General features: G+C 45.7%; 1 long non-coding RNA gene across 1 annotated transcript in view; it reads left to right on the forward strand.

Moving 5' to 3' along the window:
* The window catches only part of LOC143929938 (uncharacterized), a 51352-nt gene extending 33778 nt beyond the window's left edge, over nt 1–17574 (forward strand). Inside the window, exons 2-3 of the long non-coding RNA XR_013262655.1 lie at nt 14811–14889; nt 16526–17574. This is a non-coding gene — a long non-coding RNA (uncharacterized LOC143929938). The remainder of the gene's footprint in view (nt 1–14810; nt 14890–16525) is intronic.
* Nucleotides 17575–22204: the final 4630 nt, after the last annotated feature.

The following is a 22204-nucleotide window of genomic DNA, read 5'->3' on the forward strand; positions in this document are numbered from 1 at the left end:
TTTTTAATAATTGGACAATCTGCTTAAAAAAGGTAGGTGGAAGCACAGTTGGCACTGTCCTAAACAGGTAAAGTATTTTGGGAAGTATTAGCATTTTAAATGCCGCTATGCGCCCTAGCCAGTTGAGTTCATATTTGGCAATACGTTGGGTATCTAGGGTGATATTGTGTATCAGTGGTTGGAAGTTGACCTTAAATGTGTTGGAAGTAAGGGTTGTCAAGGTTATACCTAGATAGGGTAATTTGTAGCATTCCCATACATAGGGAAATTGTTTCTGTAGGTTAGTTAACTTAAGGGCTGAGATGTTAATTGGTAATATAGTAGACTTGGCTGCGTTGAGTTTAAATAGGAGACACCACTAAATTTAGTGAGAATGGACTGAACCGCAGGAAGGGACACCTCTGGATTGGTGAGGGTCAGCACCACGTCATCCGCAAAAAGGCAGATTTTGTGATGCTGACCATTATTCCCGTAACCTGTGAAAATGATAGGGGACAGTGGGCACCCTTGCCTAGTGTCGTTGGTTATTTGAAAGGGTGTAGATAAAGCATTAGAGGTGTATATATATGCCGAAGGGTTAGAATAGAGTGCCAAAATAGCAGACTGCGCCAGACCCTGTATGCCGAACTTGTCCAGGGTAGCTCGTAAATATCCCCAGTGCACCCTATCAAACGCCTTCTCGGCATCAAGGGCCAAGAAGGTCGTAGGCATTTCCCGCAATTCCACAATGCAAATTAAATCAAGCATGCGGCGGGTGCCATCTGAGTCCTGTCTACCCTGGACAAATCCTACCTGGTCAGCTTTGATCAATTTAGGAGTAAGAGTAGCCAGTCTATTTGCCAAGACTTTGGCATATATTTTGAGGTCGGAATTCAATAACGAAATGGGGCGGAAATTTTGTGGGCAGTCCGGGGATTTACCTGGTTTAGGGAGTGTTACAATTACTGCTCTCAGCATTTCAGACGAAAACTCCCCCCTCGATGCTGCTTGGTTGAATAGTTTATCTAAGTAAGGAATCAGACTGTTATGGAACATTTTATAATATTCTGCAGAAAATCTGTCTGCTCCCGGTGACTTATTGTTAGGTAGATTTTTAATAACAGCCAGAATCTCATCTTTTCCCAAAGGAGAATTTAGCATTTCAAGCTCCTCTGTGGACAGCTTTGGCAGAGATACCGAGTCTAAAAATTCAGCTATTAACGAATCCAAGGGTTGAGGGGTTTTAGGGTCTGTAGATAGATTATAGAGATCTGTATAGTATTTACAGAAGGCCTCAGCTATATGATTTGGGTGGAAGACTTTGGTGCGGGTTACCCGATCAATAATAGAGGTCAATTTGGATTTTAACTGCCTTTGTTTGAGGTAGTTAGCTAAAAATCTGCCTGCCTTATTACCTTGCGAGTAATGTAAGGCTTTAAACCTCCTCAGGGCATTGGCATGGGAGGTCCCTATTAATTCTTTGAATCGATTTCTAAGGGTGGTCAACTCCTGTAGTTTATCCACTGCCAAGTTGGATTTATTCGTCAACAGTAAAGACATTTCCATGGATTTGTGTCTTTTTTCCCTGGCAGCCATTTGAATCATTAATCCCCTAACATAAGCTTTGTGAGCACACCAGACAGTGGAAATAGGCACGTCCGGTGTGTCATTAGTTGCAAAAAATTCCTGGATCTTCAGTTCAAGATCTTTTTTGAAAGGCTGCTGGGAAAAAATATTTACATTATTACGCCAGAGATAAGCTGGTTTGGAGGCCTGAGCTGTTATAGAAATACAGTAGGTGCATGGTCCGACCATAAAATAGAGTGTACTGTATCTTCGCCTCCGTCACTTTGGATAAAAATTGGATATCAGTAAGAAAAAGGTCAATCCGGGTATAAACCTTGTGTGGAGCTCAAACAAAGGTGTAGTCCCTCTCAGAGGGATTGAGACATCGCCAAATGTCGTATAGATCTTCCCTATGCAGAAGTTGTTGCAGGGTGGTGCGCTTATAGGAAGTAGCCATGGTGTCCAGGCGAGCATCAAGTATTGCGTTGAAATCCCCGCATATGAGAAGTGTCCCTTTACACACTCGTCGGACCCTCTTAAGCAATTTCTTCACAAAAGCAATTTGGTGCGTATTGGGTGCATATGCATTCACTATCGTGTACGTAACATTATTGATATCACATACCAAAATGAGATACCTCCCATTCTGGTCTGGGATACAAAGGCGTAAAGTGAAAGCCACTGAGTTCCTCACTGCTATTAAGGTACCTCTCTTCTTGACAGAAGCATTAGAAGTAAAAATGTGCGGGAACAGCTTATTTGTGCATTTAGGAGGTTTAGCGGAAGCAAAGTGGGTCTCCTGTATACAGAGAACATCGCCATTCAATGGTTTCCTGCCACATCGCTTTCCGATTGAACAGACTGTTGAGGCCATGGGCATTCAATGAGATAAATTTAAGAGACATATGGTTTGAGGTGAGAGACTGAGTACCTGGTAGCTAAGAAATCTTCAGTGTTCTGCCAGCAGCAGAGGTGCAGGCCTGCGTTCCATAGGTTTTGGGCGCTTCCGGAGATCACAGATGGGGTTGAAGGTGTCAGCACGAGAACTTGTGAACAAAAGGGAAAAACAACAAAAATAAAAATATGACATGGTAAGGGTATAAAAAGAAACAAGAATAATAGCAGCGGTGTGAACTGCTAAATCAATTGGGGGGTAATAGCTCGTATGAGCCACTGGGTTCCCGGTTTTAATGTTTATGCACTCTCCACGTAGAGCAGGCGTGAGGGTCACTCAGGAGTAGTATTCCAAAGCGGGGCAATTTTTGGTGGTGAGGTACCTTTCGGTGCCGCTGGCTGGTCTGCTGGTATTAGTCCCCAGGCCTCGGCCAGTTGAAATCCCGAATCCACTTTAGTGACAGTGTGGATCTTGCCTTTCCAAGTAACCAGTAATTTGTCAGGGAAGCCCCATCGGTAGACCACCCCGTGATTTCTGAACAACTTGGTGAGTGGGACTAGCTTGCTGCGTGCCTGCATGCTGTATTTCGATAGATCAGCAAACAGTTTAATGCCCGTATAGGGTTCAGGCAGAGTAGGGTCTTTCCTGGCCTTTAACATAAGTTCCTCCTTCACGCGAAAAAAGTGTATACGGGCAATAACATCCCTGGGTACTTTCTCTGAGAGGAAGGATGGCTTGGGTAATCTATGCACTCTGTCCACCACTATTTCTGCTGCAGGTACTTCAGGGAGAAGGGAGGTGATCATTTGTTGAATAAAGTTTCGCAACTCCGCAGAGGGGACCTTTTCCCTCTGAACTTAACATTGTTCCTCCTGGAACGGTCTTCCAGGTCCGCGAGCTTGGATTTAATGTTAAACATTTCATCCTCAGCTTCATTATGGGCGTCCACTAGTTCATTATGCGCCACTGCAAAGTCTCCCATTTTACTTTCCACGTGTTGCACTCTGTCCCCCAGGCCATCTATATCTCTCCTGATATGAGTGAGCACAGACATCATGTCCTTGTGTAAAGACCCCCACAGAGACACCAATATGTCCTTCAATGTTTTATCAGATAGGGGCTATCCCACCGCAGGGTAGTCGTCTTTACATTCATTGAATTCTCTTGTAGAATCTCCTGATATGTCCCCATGTTCCTCTCACCTGCATACTGATGTGATGGTGATGTCTTGGGGTTCATCTTGAGAGGACTCCCGCTTGGGGATTCCTAGATTCCTAGATGGCGAGGGCGTCTGCTCCCTCCCGGCGCCATCTTTGTCCGAGCAGGCCGCCGCGTTGCAGAAATAATTAGTATGTTTCCGTGGACCGGAGGAGGGTTTGCGCTTCCCCATGTTGCTCGGTGGGTTGTCCGTGTAATACGGGGTATCGGAGAGTGCAATTGTGCCAGTTTTGTCGCTGCAGATGACCGGGAACCGCCGTGAGTCTCAGGAGCTCTCCTCCCACGCGGCCATCTCCTTCAGCTGCCGGCTCCGCCCCCCAATGATAAAAATTTAATTTGGGCACAGTGTTGTATGGCCGCGCAATTGTCATTCAAACTGCATCAGTGCTGAAAGCTGAAAATTGGTCTGGGCAGGAGTGGGGTTTAAGTGCCCAGTAAGCAAGTGGTTAAAGGAATATTACACTTTTTTTGTTTCACTTTAAGCATTATTAAAATCACTGCTTCCAAAAAAATGGCCGGTTTTAAAACTTTTTGTTGCACTGATACATGTCCCCTGGGGAAGGACCCAGGTCCCCAAACACTTTTTAGGACAATAACTTGCATATAAGCCTTTAAAATTAGCACTTTTGATTTTGAACGTTCGAGTCCCATAGACTTTGATAGGGTTCTAAAGTTCACACGAAGTTTAGGTCTGTTCACAGATTCTGGTGCGAACCGAACCAGGGGTGTTTGGCTCATCCTTAATCACAATGCCAAATACTGTATGTACATTAACATATTTGGTAGATAACATCATCGGTACCATGAGATGTCATTGATCAAATATGATCCACGAGCCATGATCAATAACTGGAGCTGACAGTAGCTGGCAAACAGCCATCTGGGTCAAATGTGTGTTGGCATTTGACATTTTTTATCTTTCAGTGGGTATCAGGCATCTTGATTGCCATGAATCTACATCTCTATATAATAGTATCTCTTAGGGCCCGTTCACAATACCGAGACACGACTTGCGCGCGACTTATATAGGCGACTTCAGCGTGACTTACAACAACTTACAATGCGACAACAAGTCGCCTCAAGCACAGGCCAACCAGAGCTAATCATCTCTTGTGACATCATTGTTGTTCCTGTTCTCTTCCTGCTTCCTTGTTCTGTGTCCTGTCACCACAATGTTATCTTTGCATTAATCACATAATGGGGAAAGGGAAAGGGGAAAATTTGGGACTTTAAATGAGGTCATAGCCTCCATCCCTATCAAATGTAAGGCAAAAATTAAAAACAAGAGCTGGGCGGGACTTTATATGAAGTACGGGGTTAAAAAGAGACAAAATGGCTATTGAATAGATTATTTATTAGTTTTTTATCTAGCAAGGCATGATTACATGTATATTGGAGAGGTGCGCGGGCAGACACATCATTGACATCAACATTTCACTTTATACAATTGTAATGACCGATACAGAATAAATTATAAAAGCGCACCTCAATTATATACATAAAATAACCAATAATAATAATAGAATGGACAATTCATAAAGTATGGCAACTACAAGAATCTATGACTTCTTGGTTGTTGCAGTGAATTAATGAAAAAAACATGATTTGTACAGTATTTCAAAAATCAATGCTGTTGGAATTGGGGTACCAGAATACACGGCAACTAGTAGCTCTACGCGTTTCGCGGCTTACTGCCGCTCATCAGGAGCAAGCTCGTGATTGGTCTGAAAATACAGAGTAGTAGTAAATTAATAATTGCAATGATGGAACATAGGGAGGTTGAAAAACCCACCTAATAGTCACTTACACATAGCCATGCAGTCGTAGGCGCAGTATCGGAAGCCACAAAGCACCCAAAGAGATGGTACGGGAGCTGAGGAGGCCCATCCAGCGGCAGTAGGGCCCACAGAACGCACACACAGGCAACCACCGGGACAACAAGGGCATTTGACAAATGGGAACGAAATCAGCGTGTAAGTATAAACCTAATGGGTGGAAAAATACATAATAAGATCTACAGGTAGTGTGTAAAATATATGGGGGAAAAAAGTGCGGTGAAGAGAGGTAGGTTAAGTGTGTGTAAAAGTGAGTAGAATTAGCAGGGGGGGGGGAAGAAGGGGTGGTCAATATATACCATCCCCCAATCTAACTAACAAAGACAAAGTGATAATAAATGGGAGATGAAAAGAAAGGGGGAAACTAGGACACCCATGCGATCCGATTCTGCTGCGGACCAAAAAAAGGGTCCCGTGCGAATTTGCGGCGGGTGCGGCGGGTGCGGCGCGAATTCAGCCATACTATCTGTATGGCTGAACTCGAATCGCACAGAGATCGGATGTGATTTGCACTGCAGTGCGGTGCGAATCACATTCGTTCTCATAAACCGCTGCAATGTGAACCCAGCCTTAGTGACACTGGCGACGGGGGGTGATCACGGGGTTAAACCTTTATTGGGGGGGTTAGGGGGGTACATTAGAACTAAAGGGGGCTAACCCTAACTGCCCTAACAGTTATTAGGCCCCTTTCACACATGCTGACCGTACATTAGATCAGTTCAGTCACGTTTTTTATCATCAGTTGTTGTCAGTTTTCATCCTTTTCATTTCAGTTTTTCATCCGTTTTTCATCCGTTTTTCATCAGTTTATGTCCTTCTTCATCCATTTTTTGTCCGTTTTTCATCAGTTTTTGTCAGTTTTTATCCGTTTATGTCCGTTTTTCATCAGTTTTTCATCCGTTTTTCATCCGTTTATGTCAGTTTTTCATCAGTTTTTGTCAGTTTTTCATCCGTTTTTGTCCACTTTTTTAGAACTGTATGCAATCATTTTTTCATGAATTATGTGGATTTTCCCATGATTCCTTGTTTTCCCCAGCATGCATTGTGCTTCCCATGCTGCTTTGTGGTTTCAGCTGGCTTTGTGCTTCCTGATTCCTTGCTGTAGTGTATGTGCTTATTTAGCAATGGATTTGGACAGATTTTTTGAGCATGTGACATTATTTGTCATGCTATCTTATTTGAGGAGACAGAAACGCATGAGCAGGAACAAATCTGCAATAAGACGCAGGTACTGGACACATCCCATGCTGCTGAAGAGGCCCACTGAAGGGTTTTTTGCTCTGCACTATGCAGATCTGCGACGGTTCCCGCAAAAATTAATTTTTACGCGAATGTCTCTACCAACGTTTGAATTTTTATTAGAAAAGTTGCAACCCCGTTTGGAAAGGATGAACACGGATATGAGACGTTGTGTGCCTCCTGAGGAGTGACTTCTACTTACACTGAGGTAAGCCAGCCAGCCTTTCTGCTTATGTCCAGCATAATGTAGGGTTCCTTTCATTATTTGTTCTACTCTTCCCAGGTTTCTGGCATCTGGAGTATCCTATACGTCCCTAAACCACTACTTTTTTTTGGGAATCTCTACAATTTCTGGAATTGTGCACGACACCTGTCCAGCAATATGGGAGGAGCTTCGGTGTACTGCAATGCCTGTTCCAGATACATCTATGTGGCAAGAAATTGCAAATGGGTTTTGGAATAAGACCCAATTCCCTAATTGTGTTGGAGCCCTGGATGGGAAACACATCCGAATTCAGATGCCACCTGGATCTGGCTCACAATATTTTAACTATAAGAAATACTTCTCCCTTGTGCTTATGGCAATCTGTGACAGTAATTATAAGTTTGTAGCTGTAGATATTGGGGCGTATGGATGTACTGCAGACTCAAGAGTGTTTACATCATCGAAAATAGGGAGAAGACTACTTGAGGGCCACTTCCATTTGCCATCAGACAAACCTCTTCCAGGAACTGTGGGGCCAGATATGCCACATGTACTTGTAGCTGATGAGGCATTTGCACTTTCTATGAATCTCCTAAGGCCTTATGCCAGGCACAATCTAACTCCCCCCAAAAAAAATTTTAACTATCGGTTGAGTCGCGCAAGGCGACTTATTGAATGTACCTTTGGCATTTTGACCAGCAAGTGGCGCATATTCCATACAACAATTCAACTGAGCCTGAAGAATGCCGAACTAGCTATACAAGCATGTTGTGTCCTCCATAACATTATACGTGAAAAAGAAGGAATTACTGTTGAGGAAGAGGACGAGATCGATTTACCTTCTGTACGGTTTACTGGACTGCGACCCAACAATTCAGTTGTTACCATGCGTGATACGTTTGCAAACTATTTCATGTCCCCAGAGGGAGAGGTTCCGTGGCAGTATCAACATGTGTAAAAACACTCACCAGGCACTTTATTGGGTATACCTTTGTTAGTACATGTTTGACCCCCTTTTGGTACCCTGCATTGTATTTGTTTTCCCACATAAACTGGAAATGCAATAGTTTTAAGAAATAATGCATTTTCATGTTAGCAGTATAGCAGTCTTGTAACTGCTATCAGTGTATAAAGCTTGTAGTTTTCATTCTCCTAGTGCCAAGATCAATCACCATTGACCCTATGACCATCACATTCTTTTGTATCAGTTGTTTTTGTGTTATATAGAGTACAATAAACACAATAAAATATTCCATACAGTCCATTATGTTTAATAATGTCAGTGACGACAACATAGAAATGCAAAAAAAAATTCAAATCGAAAACCATATTTACAAAAATATATATAACCCAAAAAAACAAAAAATTGCTGCAGTGCAAACTGGGTGGCCAACTAGAATGGGGGAGGCAACATAAAATGGGGGTTTTTTAAAGGTCTTGATAATAAGGACTGTGGGAAGTGGGATAGGGATTGGATGACTGGGGAGAACTAAGGTAAGAAGTGGCCGGGGAACTGGAGGGTGCCACTTGAGGTGGGGTTGCAAAATTTTGGGCAGTGGGGGCTGGAGCACGTTGGTGATGGGGAATAATGCCTGGGTGGTGATATGGATGGGGATAAGGATGCTGCGGAGCTTGCTCACCATATGGACGTTGGGGATGGGTAATAACTGGTGGCATGGGATCTCCAGATAGTGCAGCCCTTACGCACACCAGTGAAATTGAAGATGGCCATGTGAACGTCCATTTTGCGTGCAGTCGGAACCTTTGAAAGGTGGTGATATAGGTTCTTCACAAAGCTTGCATCTTCATTATTGGGGTCTGCAAAAGGATCGTTGCTATCCGCCCGTCTAATTGCCGTCATCTCTTGCATAAAGGACAGCATAGCTCCATCCATGTCAGGCCTATGCTGTCCGTGTCGTTTGCTTCTGGAAGCAGTAGTAACAGAACGAATCTGAGGGTTGGAACATTTATTAGTACATTTTATTCTATCAACATTTCAAAATGGGACATTTTATATAGGATACTTACAGGCACACGTTGTGGCACACGTCTTTCAAGCGTGGCTGCAGATTGTGAAGATGGCATTTCCTCAGGAGCTTGCTCCCTACCACCAACTCCAATGTCTTCCTCTGCCGCAGGCTGGGTATCCACTGCACCCCCCTCCTCTTCTGTATCAGAAATGTTGCTGGTGGTACTGTAAAATATTTGTTAATAGATGGATTACAGGTGAGTACAGTAGAGTTATTACAATACATGGATCCATGTGTGTCATTAAAGTGGACCACTTATACATAAAGGTAGGTGCAAGAAATATCCCCTAACCCTACACGGTTTGGAGATATTAGCAGAAAACCCGTAGACAACGGCGCCTAAGCGTGCCGTTTCTGAAGACGCTTGTGCCATGACTGGTGGATCCCACGTGCATGACGTGATTGTGGCTAGGGCCAGTCACAGTACCGAAGCCATGATACGCAGAAGTCACTCAGGGAGTGATGGCGGCAACGGAGGAGGGGAACGGGGACCACAGCGGGGGCTTCCATCACAGGTAAGTAATTCATAATGAGCTAGCATGCTTGTACTTTTCTGTACTTTTGTACTTCCTCTTTGGAGTATATCATTTTTTTTACTCGGCCAAATAATTTAATATAGGGGAGAAATAATGTATTTACTTACTTTCTTAAGTTCATAACACTTCTCAAGAAGTCCAGTGAATCAAAAAAGGGGCTTTTTTTTTGTTGATGGTCCTGCGCCGCTCCGGCTTTCTCTTGCCTCCTCCTTTAGCTCCCGTCTGTAGCGGTCTCTAAGGGATCTCCACCGTGTGATGATTTTATCACCTGTATAGGAACAGTAGACACAATGAACTGATAAAACTCCAACATGACAATTACATATAATATGAGGCCACGTGGCCTCATGATCATGTGGCCACGTGACATGCCACATGAAATGCCACGTGACATGCCACATGAAATGCCACGTGACATGCCACATGAAATGCCACGTGGCCACGTGCATGCCACATGGCCATGTGACATGCCACATGGCCACGTGACCACGTGACATGCCACATGACCACGTGACATGCCACATGGCCATGTGACATGCCACATGGCCACGTGACCACGTGACATGCCACATGGCCACGTGACATGCCACATGGCCACGTGACATGCCACATGACCACGTGACATGCCACATGGCCACGTGACATGCCACATGGCCACATGGCCACGTGACAACGTGACATGCCACATGGCCACGTGACATGCCACATGGCCACGTGACATGCCACATGGCCACGTGACATGCCACATGGCCACATGGCCACGTGACAACGTGACATGCCACATGGCCACGTGACATGCCACATGGCCACATGACCACGTGACATGCCACATGGCCACGTGACAACGTGACATGCCACATGGCCACCTGACATGCCACATGGCCACGTGACATGCCACATGACCACGTGACATGCCACATGGCCACGTGACATGCCACATGGCCACATGGCCACGTGACAACGTGACATGCCACATGGCCACGTGACATGCCACATGGCCACGTGACATGCCACATGGCCACGTGACATGCCACATGGCCACGTGACATGCCACATGGCCACGTGACCACCTGACATGCCACATGGCCACGTGACCACATGACCACGTGACATGCCACATGGCTACGTGACAACGTGACATGCCACATGGCCACGTGACATGCCACATGGCCACGTGACCACATGACATGCCACATGGCCACGTGACATGCCACATGATCACGTGACATGCCACATGGCCACGTGACATGCCACATGGCCATGTGACCACGTGACATGCCACATGGCCACGTGACATGCCACATGGCCACGTAACAACGTGACATGCCACATGGCCACGTGACATGCCACATGGCCACGTGACCACGTGACCACGTGACATGCCACATGGCCACGTGACATGCCACATGACCACGTGACATGCCACATGGCCACGTGACATGCCACATGGCCACATGGCCACGTGACAACGTGACATGCCACATGGCCACTTGACATGCCACATGGCCACGTGACATGCCACATGGCCACGTGACATGCCACATGGCCACATGGCCACGTGACAACGTGACATGCCACATGGCCACGTGACATGCCACATGGCCACATGACCACGTGACATGCCACATGGCCACGTGACAACGTGACATGCCACATGGCCACCTGACATGCCACATGGCCACGTGACATGCCACATGACCACGTGACATGCCACATGGCCACGTGACATGCCACATGGCCACATGGCCACGTGACAACGTGACATGCCACATGGCCACGTGACATGCCACATGGCCACGTGACATGCCACATGGCCACGTGACATGCCACATGGCCACGTGACATGCCACATGGCCACGTGACCACCTGACATGCCACATGGCCACGTGACCACATGACCACGTGACATGCCACATGGCTACGTGACAACGTGACATGCCACATGGCCACGTGACATGCCACATGGCCACGTGACCACATGACATGCCACATGGCCACGTGACATGCCACATGATCACGTGACATGCCACATGGCCACGTGACATGCCACATGGCCATGTGACCACGTGACATGCCACATGGCCACGTGACATGCCACATGGCCACGTGACAACGTGACATGCCACATGGCCACGTGACATGCCACATGGCCACGTGACCACGTGACCACGTGACATGCCACATGGCCACGTGACATGCCACATGGCCACGTGACCACGTGACATGCCATGCCATGAAATGCCATGTGTTTAACTATGCCAAGCCACAAACTGCTTACCACGTATCCGACGGTGCTTATTTCTAAGCGACATCCAGTTCGGTGTGACCTCCTCAAAAATCTCCTCCCACTTCATGCTGGTGATATGGCGGTCACTGTATTCAGCACATGTTTTGTCCCATAAGCCAGGCCTGGCATGCACGAGCTGAATAAGCCTTTCATGTGAGACATCTCTGGCCATTTTTTCTCTTCTCTCCAGGCTGCTCTCCTCTCTCTCTCTCTTGGCAGGTCTCCAATCTCCTGGCAGGTCTCCTCTCTCTTGACACGTCTCTTCAAAACACACAGGTTCAGGCAGCTCTCTTTCTATACACTCTCCTCTCCTCTCTCCACTCTCTCCACTAGCAGGATGTGGTTGTACATGTGACTGACCACTACCTGGGTCAGAGGTCACCTGTACATTAATATATATTTTTTGCTCAAAAACGGATGTCCGCGGAACGGATCGTCCGCAAATGACCGTTTTACGTCCGTTCCGTATTTTGGACGGAAGAGAAAATAGGGTTTTCTTCCGTTCGGAAAAACGGAGCTGAACGGAACGGACGTAAAACGGTCGTTTGCGGATGGTCGTCCGCAAACGTCCGCAATGCCATTGACATGCATTGTGCTCCGTTTTCATCCGAAAACGGATGTAGAGAAAAACGGATGAACGGTCCGCACATGTGAAAGGGGCCTTACAGTCACAAATGACACCAATGCAAAAAAAAATAAAAATAAATGCAATTGGTGTCACTGTGACTGGGGGGGGCAGGGGTAATTGGGGGGGTGATCGGGGGGTGAAGGGGGGTGTGAGTGTGCCTGGCATGTTCTACTGTGTAGTGTCGTGTTGGTGCAACTCACCGATCCTCTCTCCTCGGTGCCGGAACGAAAAATACCGACACGGAGGAGAGATTACATCACTTCCTCTCCTGTGTTTACATTACAGGAGAGGAAGTGATGTCACGGAGCATTTCTATTCGTCGGGAGTGATCGCGAGGGGGTGGTCATGAATGAATGGCCGCCCCCTCATCCCGGATCGCTCCCGAACGAATACCGACTGCCGCAGGCACCGGGGGGGCCCGATCGGGCCCCCCACCCGCGGGAAGGCAGGGACATATATATACGCCCATATGCCTGCCCGTGCCATTCTGTCGACGTATATCGCCGTGCGGCAGTCGGCAAGTGGTTAACCACTACAGATCCGCGCTATTGCCAAATGACGGCATTAGCGCGGACCTACATTTCCGGGACTACGTCTATTGACGTCGTCCCGGATACGAGCGGCCTGCGCGCCCCCTGAGGGGCGCGCGCGGCGCGCTCTGTGATCGGCGAGTCCGTGAGACTCGCCTGATCACCGATCCGTGCAAGGGGTCGATCCCGACCCCTTATCACGTGATCAGCTGTCAGCCAATGACAGCTGATCATGTGATAGAACGGAGCCGGTAATTATTATTCCTCCTCGCGCTGACAGCGCGAGGAGAGAAAAAAAAAGCCGATCACCGGTGGCCGTGATCGGGACATCAGTTCCGATCACGCCCAGCAATACAGCTGACCACCTGCCCCCTGCCAGTGCCCACCTGCCCACCGCCGTGCCATCCTGAATAAAAGTAAGTGCCCCCCATCAGTGCCCCCCATCAGTGCCCATAGTGCCCACAGTGCCACCTACAGTGCCACCCACAATGCCACCCACAGTGCCATCCAGCAGTGCCACCAACAGTGCCACCCACAGTGCCCACAATCTGCCTCAAAGGTGCTGCGACCCAGTGCCGCCCATCAGTGCCCAGCAGTGCCGCCCATCAGTGCCCAGCAGTGCCGCCCATCAGTGCCCAGCAGTGCCACCTATCAGAGCCACCTATCAGTGCCACCTATCAGTGCCCATCAGTCCCATCTATCAGTGGTACCTATCAGTGCTCATCCGTGCCACCCATCCGTGCCCCTTATCCGTGCCACCCATCCATGCCATCTTATCTGTGCCCATCTTTGCCCATCAGTGCCGCCTTATCTGTGCCCATCGGTGCCGCCTTATCTGTGCCTATTAGTGCCGCCTTAACTATGCCTATCAGTGCCCACCAGTGCAGCCTATCAGTGCCCACCAATGCAGCCCATCAGTGCCCACCAATGCAGCCATCAGTGCCGCCTAATCAGCGCACTTCAATGAAGGAGAAAAATGACCCGTTTGCAAAATTTTATAACAAACTATTAAAACATGATTTATTTATTTTTATTTTTTTGCATCTTTTTTTGTTTGTTTAGCAAAAAATAAAACTCCGAGCTGTAACTAAATACCACCAAAAGAAAGCTCTATTTGTGGGAAAAAAATGATAAAAATTTCATTTGGGTACAGTGTTGTATGCCCGCGCAATTGTCATTCAAAGTGCATCAGCGCTGAAAGCTGAAAATTGGTCTGGGACTGAGGGGGGTTTAAGTGCCCAGTAAGCAAGTGGTTAATGACAGCTGTAGTAACAGCTGGTGTGGCAGTATTAATGGAAGAGGAGGAAGAGAGGAAGCGGAGGATGAGGATGAGAAGAAGACGCCGCTACTGGATCCATCCAAATATTGCTAATGGAGATAACCAAGGCCAATTTTGGGCCATCTATGAAAATTAGCGTGTTTTTGAGGACAAGTTTCACAACTATACCCGGATCTCGATTGCAAGGCAAGTACATATGCTATATGTGGAGCTACACATATGAACTAGACTATTTGTCACACTTTTTATATATATATATATATATATATATATATATATATATATATATATATATATATATTGTAGCATTTAACCTAGAGAATAAAATGGCGAAGATTGCTATTTAGCAGAATTGTTTGTTATCTACCTATGCTAAACATAAACTGTTTAGTGTACTTTACTGGGGTGATCGGCAAGCTTGCATGCATCACCCCAACAGAAACCCTTCAATTAGAGGCATCATATTTGCATATGGTATTACAGCGGTAATAGTGTAGCTACAAATGGCAGATATTTCTTATGTAGAATATAGTAAATTAAATTTTTTATTCATTTTACAGTTTTGATGAATTGCTTCCTCTAGTTTACATCCATCTGGAGCGACAGAACACATCATATAGGAGGAGCATCTCACCTACTGAAAGACTGATTATTACGCTAAGGTAAACTATCTATATTTTTGATGCACATTACTATTATCACATTAGTATTATATTTGCAACAATCCAGTAAAGTCCAGCCTGAGCTCATTTGTCCCGGCTTCTCCTATGGGTCACATGAGTGCAATTATTTTGCACTCCTGTGCCCCCTTTTCATTGCAGAGTGAGCAGAAGTCCACTTTGTGCCGATGTCACAAAGATTAGTTGAGGCAGCGCATCATCCTGACTTCCAAAGTCCATTTGCCAGCAGCTGGCTGGACTGATGACAGTGGCAGACTCTCAGCAAGCTGGTATCCGCCCCTCCACATTGAGCGTGGGGGAGCAGAGCAGCTGACTGACAGACAGCAGCTCTCATCTTGGGGAGAGGAGAGAACAGAGACATAGACAATGTATGTTGACTCAGTTCTGTGTGAAGAAACAGCAGTGGACAGATGTATCATTGCTGCGATGTTGCATCCACCTAGGTACATATGATTATTCCAAATAAACAAACCGTTGAATAAATATTGTAAAATGTACCACACAAACATCCATTCGTTTTTGAAAAGACTTGAATTTTTTTATAACAGGATATAGCAATATATCTACAAAACAGATTTTTTTTTATTCTTACAAATTTTGGTATACTGGCTCATACGGTGATGTTGTAGAGCTGGTGGAAGGCCTTGGGGATGGTGTTGGTGGTACATTTGAGAAATGAGGACCGTATGGTTGGTTCCCTGATGCGGTAGTTGCTGATGGGATTGGGGATGGCGACGGATAGGGTATTGGTGGATGGGCAGGATTCAGGGCATTTCCATACTCATCAGAGTAGGGACGGAAGCGAGGGGGATAGTAGGGGTGGGTTCTGGGTGGCGGAGGGTTTGGGTAGTTGTAGTAGGGACCAGATGATGGTGGTGGTCCAAACATGGGGGAGGATGGAATTGGTGGATCATTCCTGATACTAGCTTCCAGGAGATCCATCACTGCCTTCTTGATGTCATGTTTCCACTCCTGCGGAACTCTTTGAGGCATTCCGGCGACCATGAGTCCAAACCCATGGTCTTCGGAATGTAGTTCCTCTAATTTCTGATTCATCCGATCGACCAGTTCGGAGAATCTGTCAATGTTTTGAGTGTTACTTCCCCTTGGCGGTCTACTCCTTCTTTGACTTCTGAGCTAGATAGGCTCAGCTAGCTGCTGAATATTGGAAGCCTCTCCCTGGTTGCTGTCTTGTTCTTCTTGCTGTTTTTCCAGCAGCAAAGGATGATCCAAGGACAGCGAGCCTCCTACTTCTAGTGATGCTGCCTCCTTTGATGCATCCTGCCCTTCATCACCAACTTCCCAACTGGATTGTGTTCTGCAATAAACATATAAAGGAACAGTTAGGCACCTCCTTCTTTGTAGAATTGTATAGTATCACTTTACAAATATGAAACATGTTATCTTACTCTCTCAGATCCAGAAAAGGCCGCAGAAACTCCAGTTCAGCTGCATGCACATAGGGTATCACTCGTTTGCCTCCAGACCCACTCCTGGCCTCATTAGTTTTGCGAAGGTAGCGGTTAAAACAGTCGCGCAAACCCTTCCACCGGATTTGTAATATGGATACTGCAAAACATAAATAGGAACATAATGGTTTATGTATTTTGTCTTTCAGATACCTGGCAACCGGTCATTCCCTCTACATTATGAGTTCATGTTGGGCAGATCAACAATCAGCTACATTACCCAAGACGCCTGCCAAGTCTTATGGGATGTGCTTAACATCATGGTTATGAAGCGGCCTACACAAGATAATTGGCGTGATATAGCAAAACTATTTTGGAGTCGGTGCAATTTCCCAAATTGCATTGGAGCTATAGATGGGAAGCATGTGCGTGTCGTTAAGCCTGTTGGTAGCGGAAGTATGTTCTACAATTACAAAAATTTTTGTTCATTTGTACTTCTTGCTGTTGCCGATTCAAACTACTGCTTTACCTATATAGATATAGGATCCTACGGCAGTAGCTGCGATTCACGTATTTTTTTTAAATTCCTCCTTTGGTGAAAGTCTACGATATAATCGGCTAGATATTCCTGAGAACTATCCTCTTCCTGGCACGACTGAACCCCCAATACCCTATGTGTTTGTCGCAGATGAGGCTTTTGCATTGTCGCAACACCTAATGAGGCCTTACTCCAATAGAAATCTGACTACTCCTAAGAAAGTCTTCAATTATCGGCTGACAAGGGCAAGAAGGGTGGTTGAGTGACAATAAATGGCGTTTGTTACATACACCTATTGCATCAAACATTGAAAATGCAATTACTGCTGTCAAAGCAGCTTGCGTGCTGCACAATTTTGTCTGGCAACGTGACGGGTACCGTTTTGTGGATTGCCTTATGCATGACTTGGAAAGTGCACACCTCACTGCTACAAGGGGATCCTGTGATGGTGCCACTGTTTGAGAAAAGTTTGCATCATACTTTCTTTCACCGGACGGTGAATTAGAATGGCAATTGGATGCCATTTCCTAACTGCATTGCTCACTTCTTGACATATAAAAATTGCTAATGTTTCTTTTTCTTTAAAGTTCTATAAAGCCTGACGTTATTAAGGTTATAATGTTTTCATGCTATGTAATCTGTCCTTTATGTGTTAAAAACTATATTTTGGTTAATTTTTTCATAAACTAGGATAATAAAAGCAATCATTATTTTTGCGGATATTGATCATTCATTATCTACATTTATTAACACTAGCAGTTGACATCAGTGAAAGAATGCACCAGGGTTCTCCATATTCTGGTCCTCCACTTGTTATAGAACTAGTGTTGAGTGAACCCGAACTGTAAAGTTCGGGTTCGTATCGAACTTTTGGGTTTTTGGGTCCGGAACCCAAACGCCAAGAATTGACTGTATGTTTGGGTTCGGTGTTCGGTAATGATGGAAAATGAAGAAAAACCATTAAAAAAATATTTTAAACAATTGCAATTGCAAGTGGAAAATCCACAACTTGTGGCAAATGACATGGCAGGTGGCAAGTGGGCAATCCACAACTTGGCAGGTGAAGTGGCAAGTGGACAATCCACAACTTGTGGCAGGTGACGTGGCAGGTGATGTGGCAGGTGACGTGGCAGATGACGTGGCAAGTGATGTGGCAGGTGACGTGGCAAGTGACGTGGCAGGTGGACAATCCACAACTTGTGGCAGGTGACGTGGCAGGTGACTTGGCAGGTGACGTGGCAGGTGACGATGCAGGTGGACAATCCACAACTTGTGGCAGGTGACGTGGCAGGTGACATAGCAGGTGATGTGGCAGGTGACGTGGCAGGTGGACAATCCACAACTTGTGGCAGGTGATTTGGCAAGTCACGTGGCAAGTGGACATATATATATATATATATATATATATATATATATATATATATTGTTTTATGTTATGTTATTTTAAGTTACCGTATATACTCGAGTATAAGCCGAGATTTTCAGCCTCTTTTTTGAGGCTGAAAGTGCCCCCCTCGGCTTATACTCGAGTCATCGCTGTCTGCCCGCTCGATCAGCGTGTCGAGCAGACAGACAGCGGCCATTCTATTCAAAAGCCGCGCCTCCGGCTCCGCCTTCGCCTGTGATAGGCGGAACACTGAATTTCCCAGCAGCCTGTGTTCCGCCTATCACGGACATCGTATCATCCTCGTACTACGGACGAGGATGATACGACGTCTGTGATAGGCGGAACACAGGCTGCTGGGAAATTCAGTGTTCCGCCTATCACAGGCGAAGGCGGCGGCGCAGCTTTTGAACTTTACAATGGCCGCCGACGAAGAGGGCACGGGACGGAGGCAAGGGAAGGCACGGCACGGGACGGGACGGGACGGCGGCGGCAAGGCACGGCACGACACGGGACGGATGCAAGGAGGCAAGTCACGGCACGGGACGGAGGCAAGGAGGCAAGGCACGGGACGGAGGCTCGGGACAAAGGTAGGCTGGACACACACACACACACACACACACACACACACACACACACACACACACACACACACGGATGGAGACACACACAGGGATGGATGGATGGATGGATGGAGACACACACACACACAGGGATGGATGGACGGACACACAGGGATGGACGGACACACAGGGATGGACGGACACACAGGGATGGACGGACACACAGGGATGGACGGACACACACACAGGGATGGACAGGCATGTCTCACCCTCGGCTTATACACGAGTCAATAAGTTTGCCAGTTTTTTTGGGGGTAAATTGGGGGCCTCGGCTTATATTCGGGTCGGCCTATACTCGAGTATATACGGTATTTGTTTGGGTTTGGGTTTTTGGGTTCAAGTTCGGTCCTGAACCCGAACTTTTTTCCAAAGTTCGGCCAAACTCGTCAAACCCGAACATCCAGGTGTCCGCTCAACTCTATCTAGAACTACAATTATCATTATGCCTATTCAACTATGTCAGTGCAGAACACATGCATAATAAATAACAGAATAACAGAATAAATTAAATAAAAAGGATAAACTTACATTTCTCACTACGGTCGGTCGGCAGCATTGTTTCCCAATCTTCTATGGTCAGCCGACATATTTCCAGCCAAGCGATATCCCTCTTGGATTGATCCTTGTAGTTGGGATCTTGCTTATTATATATGCATGGTCGTTGCCTCACAAGTCTGATTAGAGACTCGTTGTCCACTGGCTCCCTGTGATGCACTTCTCTGTGGCCTCTGGATGACATGATGCACACACAGGCTTTTCTCACTTCTCACTTTCACTTCACACCTACTTCACACTTCACTTCACACTTCCCTTCACACTTCCCTAGAGATAAGGTTAGCCAGGAAGTGATCTGTGTGTGGGAAGGGGGAGGGCTGCCTTAATTCTGTTCTTCTTCGTGTTAAGTCGCTTGCTTATACACGATGATCCGACTTGTAGGCGACTTGTATTGAAATCTATGGGTACAAGAGGCCTATAAGTCGCCTTGAAGTAGTACAGGAATCTTTTGTGAAGTCGCTCTGACTTGAGTAGCATTCATTAAGACGGTTCTCATTCACGTGAATGTCATTTCTAATGTCAAGCGACTTGGGGCGACTTGGGGTCTGACAAGTCGCATCACAAGTCGCGGTAGTGTGAACGGGCCCTTAGAATGGGACTTTTGAAAGGCAAAGATAACAAAATTATATTATAAATATTATAAAAATAGATTTTATTAATATAATTTTAAGTCTGCTTTCACACTGGGGCCGTACCAAGTTAGCACTTAAGCACCACCCATTTTAGCGGGGCTTTACTGTAGTTTTAGTGGCGCTTTTTTAACCCCCACTAGCCGCTGAAGAAAGAGTTAAAGCCACCTCTGTTTGGGCACTTCTGAAGCATTTTTCAGGTGCTTTGGAAGCACTGCCCATGCACTCCAATGTGCAGGGGTAGTTTAGGAGCGCTGTATACTATTTTGTAATGTCCCGCAAGCGCACCTCCCTAGTGTGAAAACACTCAGGCTTTTACACTGGGTTGGCATGGGAGGCGGTTTTCAGGTGCTTAACAGGTGCTATTTTTAACACTAAAATGCCTGAAAAATGCTTTCAGTGTGAAAGGGGTCTAAAAATTCCTCACATGAGGCATACGTTTAAGAACAAACATTATGTCAAAAGTGTTCAAAATAAAGCACAAAACATAAAAGAAGTGGTGATACCCATGAATGGCTGTATGATCAAAGGTTCAAAAACAGCAGTACATTGAACAGGCTATCCCAAATGAATCTACATCACTGGATGTCACTGGATGACAAGGGATGTACATTGTGGGACTTTTTTTTCTTTTTAATTAAATATCTTGTCAAAAACGTGTGTGTGTGTATTTATTTACACTTTCCTTTGTGAATTAGTAGTGATATTATGTACCTCTTACTTATTCTTATGGGGGGGGGGGGGGGGGGTGGTATCTGGGTGCTCCCTTATTGTTAAAGGGAGCTTCCAGATTATGATAAATCCCCTGTCTGAAAACCACCAGGCTAGGATTGTTGGGAAGAGGCCTTTGTCCTCATCAACATAGGGAGAAGAACATATTGTCTGGTATGGTTTTGGGGATGTGTGTGGGGGGGGGGGGGGGGTAGAGTAACTAAAGTGTGATAAGTGTGTCCGCCCACACATTGGTATGAAGTGACACAATAGAAAAACTAGGCTTTTTGCCTTGCCAATACTTTGGGTCTACATTGGCCTACATAGCTCAATGCATGCAGTGTTAAAGAGCCCTAAGTATTTTGTCAGCTGTTCATAACCGTGTTTTAATCAATGTAAAATACCATTTTACACATGTTCTCTTATTAGTGTCCCTGAAACAAGCCCAGTGTATATGAAATTTTGGGATGAATCTTCTGTTGCCTCATTTTATGAAATTTTTTTTCTGCAATGTGTCAAAATTATATGCCCCATATACAGGTTTAGTATCTTATCCAAAAATAGATATTCAGTAGGTTTAGATCTTAAAACAAAAAGTACATTTTTCCTCTTCCTGCTTGATGTCTGTAACTTGTATTTTGCAGCCTATGTCATCATGATGATATAGTTAATAATTTTGCAGCACAATGGTGCATAATAATAATAATTCTGCAGCAAAACATAGTAGCTGTAAAAGTAATTTATACATGATCAAATGAAATTGCTTTTTTTCTGATGCAGATACAGATTATTTTATGCTTTAACTGCTCTTGTCATCTTACCTTCAGAAGTAAAGTCAATAAATGGTGCACTTGATCCTATGTAACAGATAAAGGCTTTTTTTTTTCTAATTAGGTACATAATCATCTGCTTTTTTTTTTTTTTTTTAAACCAGTGGTCAGACTGCATTATCTAGAGAACATATGTCGCCCCCAGCCTTGCTCAACAGTCAACAGTAGGGATGGGTAAACGGTACGGCCGAGCATAAGTTTTGGCCAAACTTTCGTTTGTTCGGACGTTCCAAACAAACAGGTTTTTAGACTGAACCCCCGAACCGACCACAATGCATTGCAGCGCTGAACAGTGCATTGCAAGCCCTGATTGGCTGAAGCATTGGAAGCTTCAGCCAATCAGGGCACAGAGCACTGTCAGAGTTATGATTGGACACTGTCATAATGACTTTATCCAATCATGGCTCATTCCCGCCCCACAGTATAAAGGTATTCTTTCAATTCAAACTATGTACGCATGTGCCAGGAGATCCTAGACAACAAAGAATGGTATAAGATCATCCCGAGTACATCAATACAGACTTTCTATAATAAATTTTATAACCTGATAGATGCAGCCCTGGTTCAGGGTGGCATCACAAAGGACCAACATGCCTTTATTGGAATCAAATACCCTAG

The sequence above is a fragment of the Lithobates pipiens genome, unplaced genomic scaffold (genome assembly GCF_037356315.1).
Source record: "Lithobates pipiens isolate NorthernLeopardFrog02 unplaced genomic scaffold, aLitPip1_a1.2 Scaffold_25, whole genome shotgun sequence".
Classification (NCBI taxonomy): domain Eukaryota; kingdom Metazoa; phylum Chordata; class Amphibia; order Anura; family Ranidae; genus Lithobates; species Lithobates pipiens.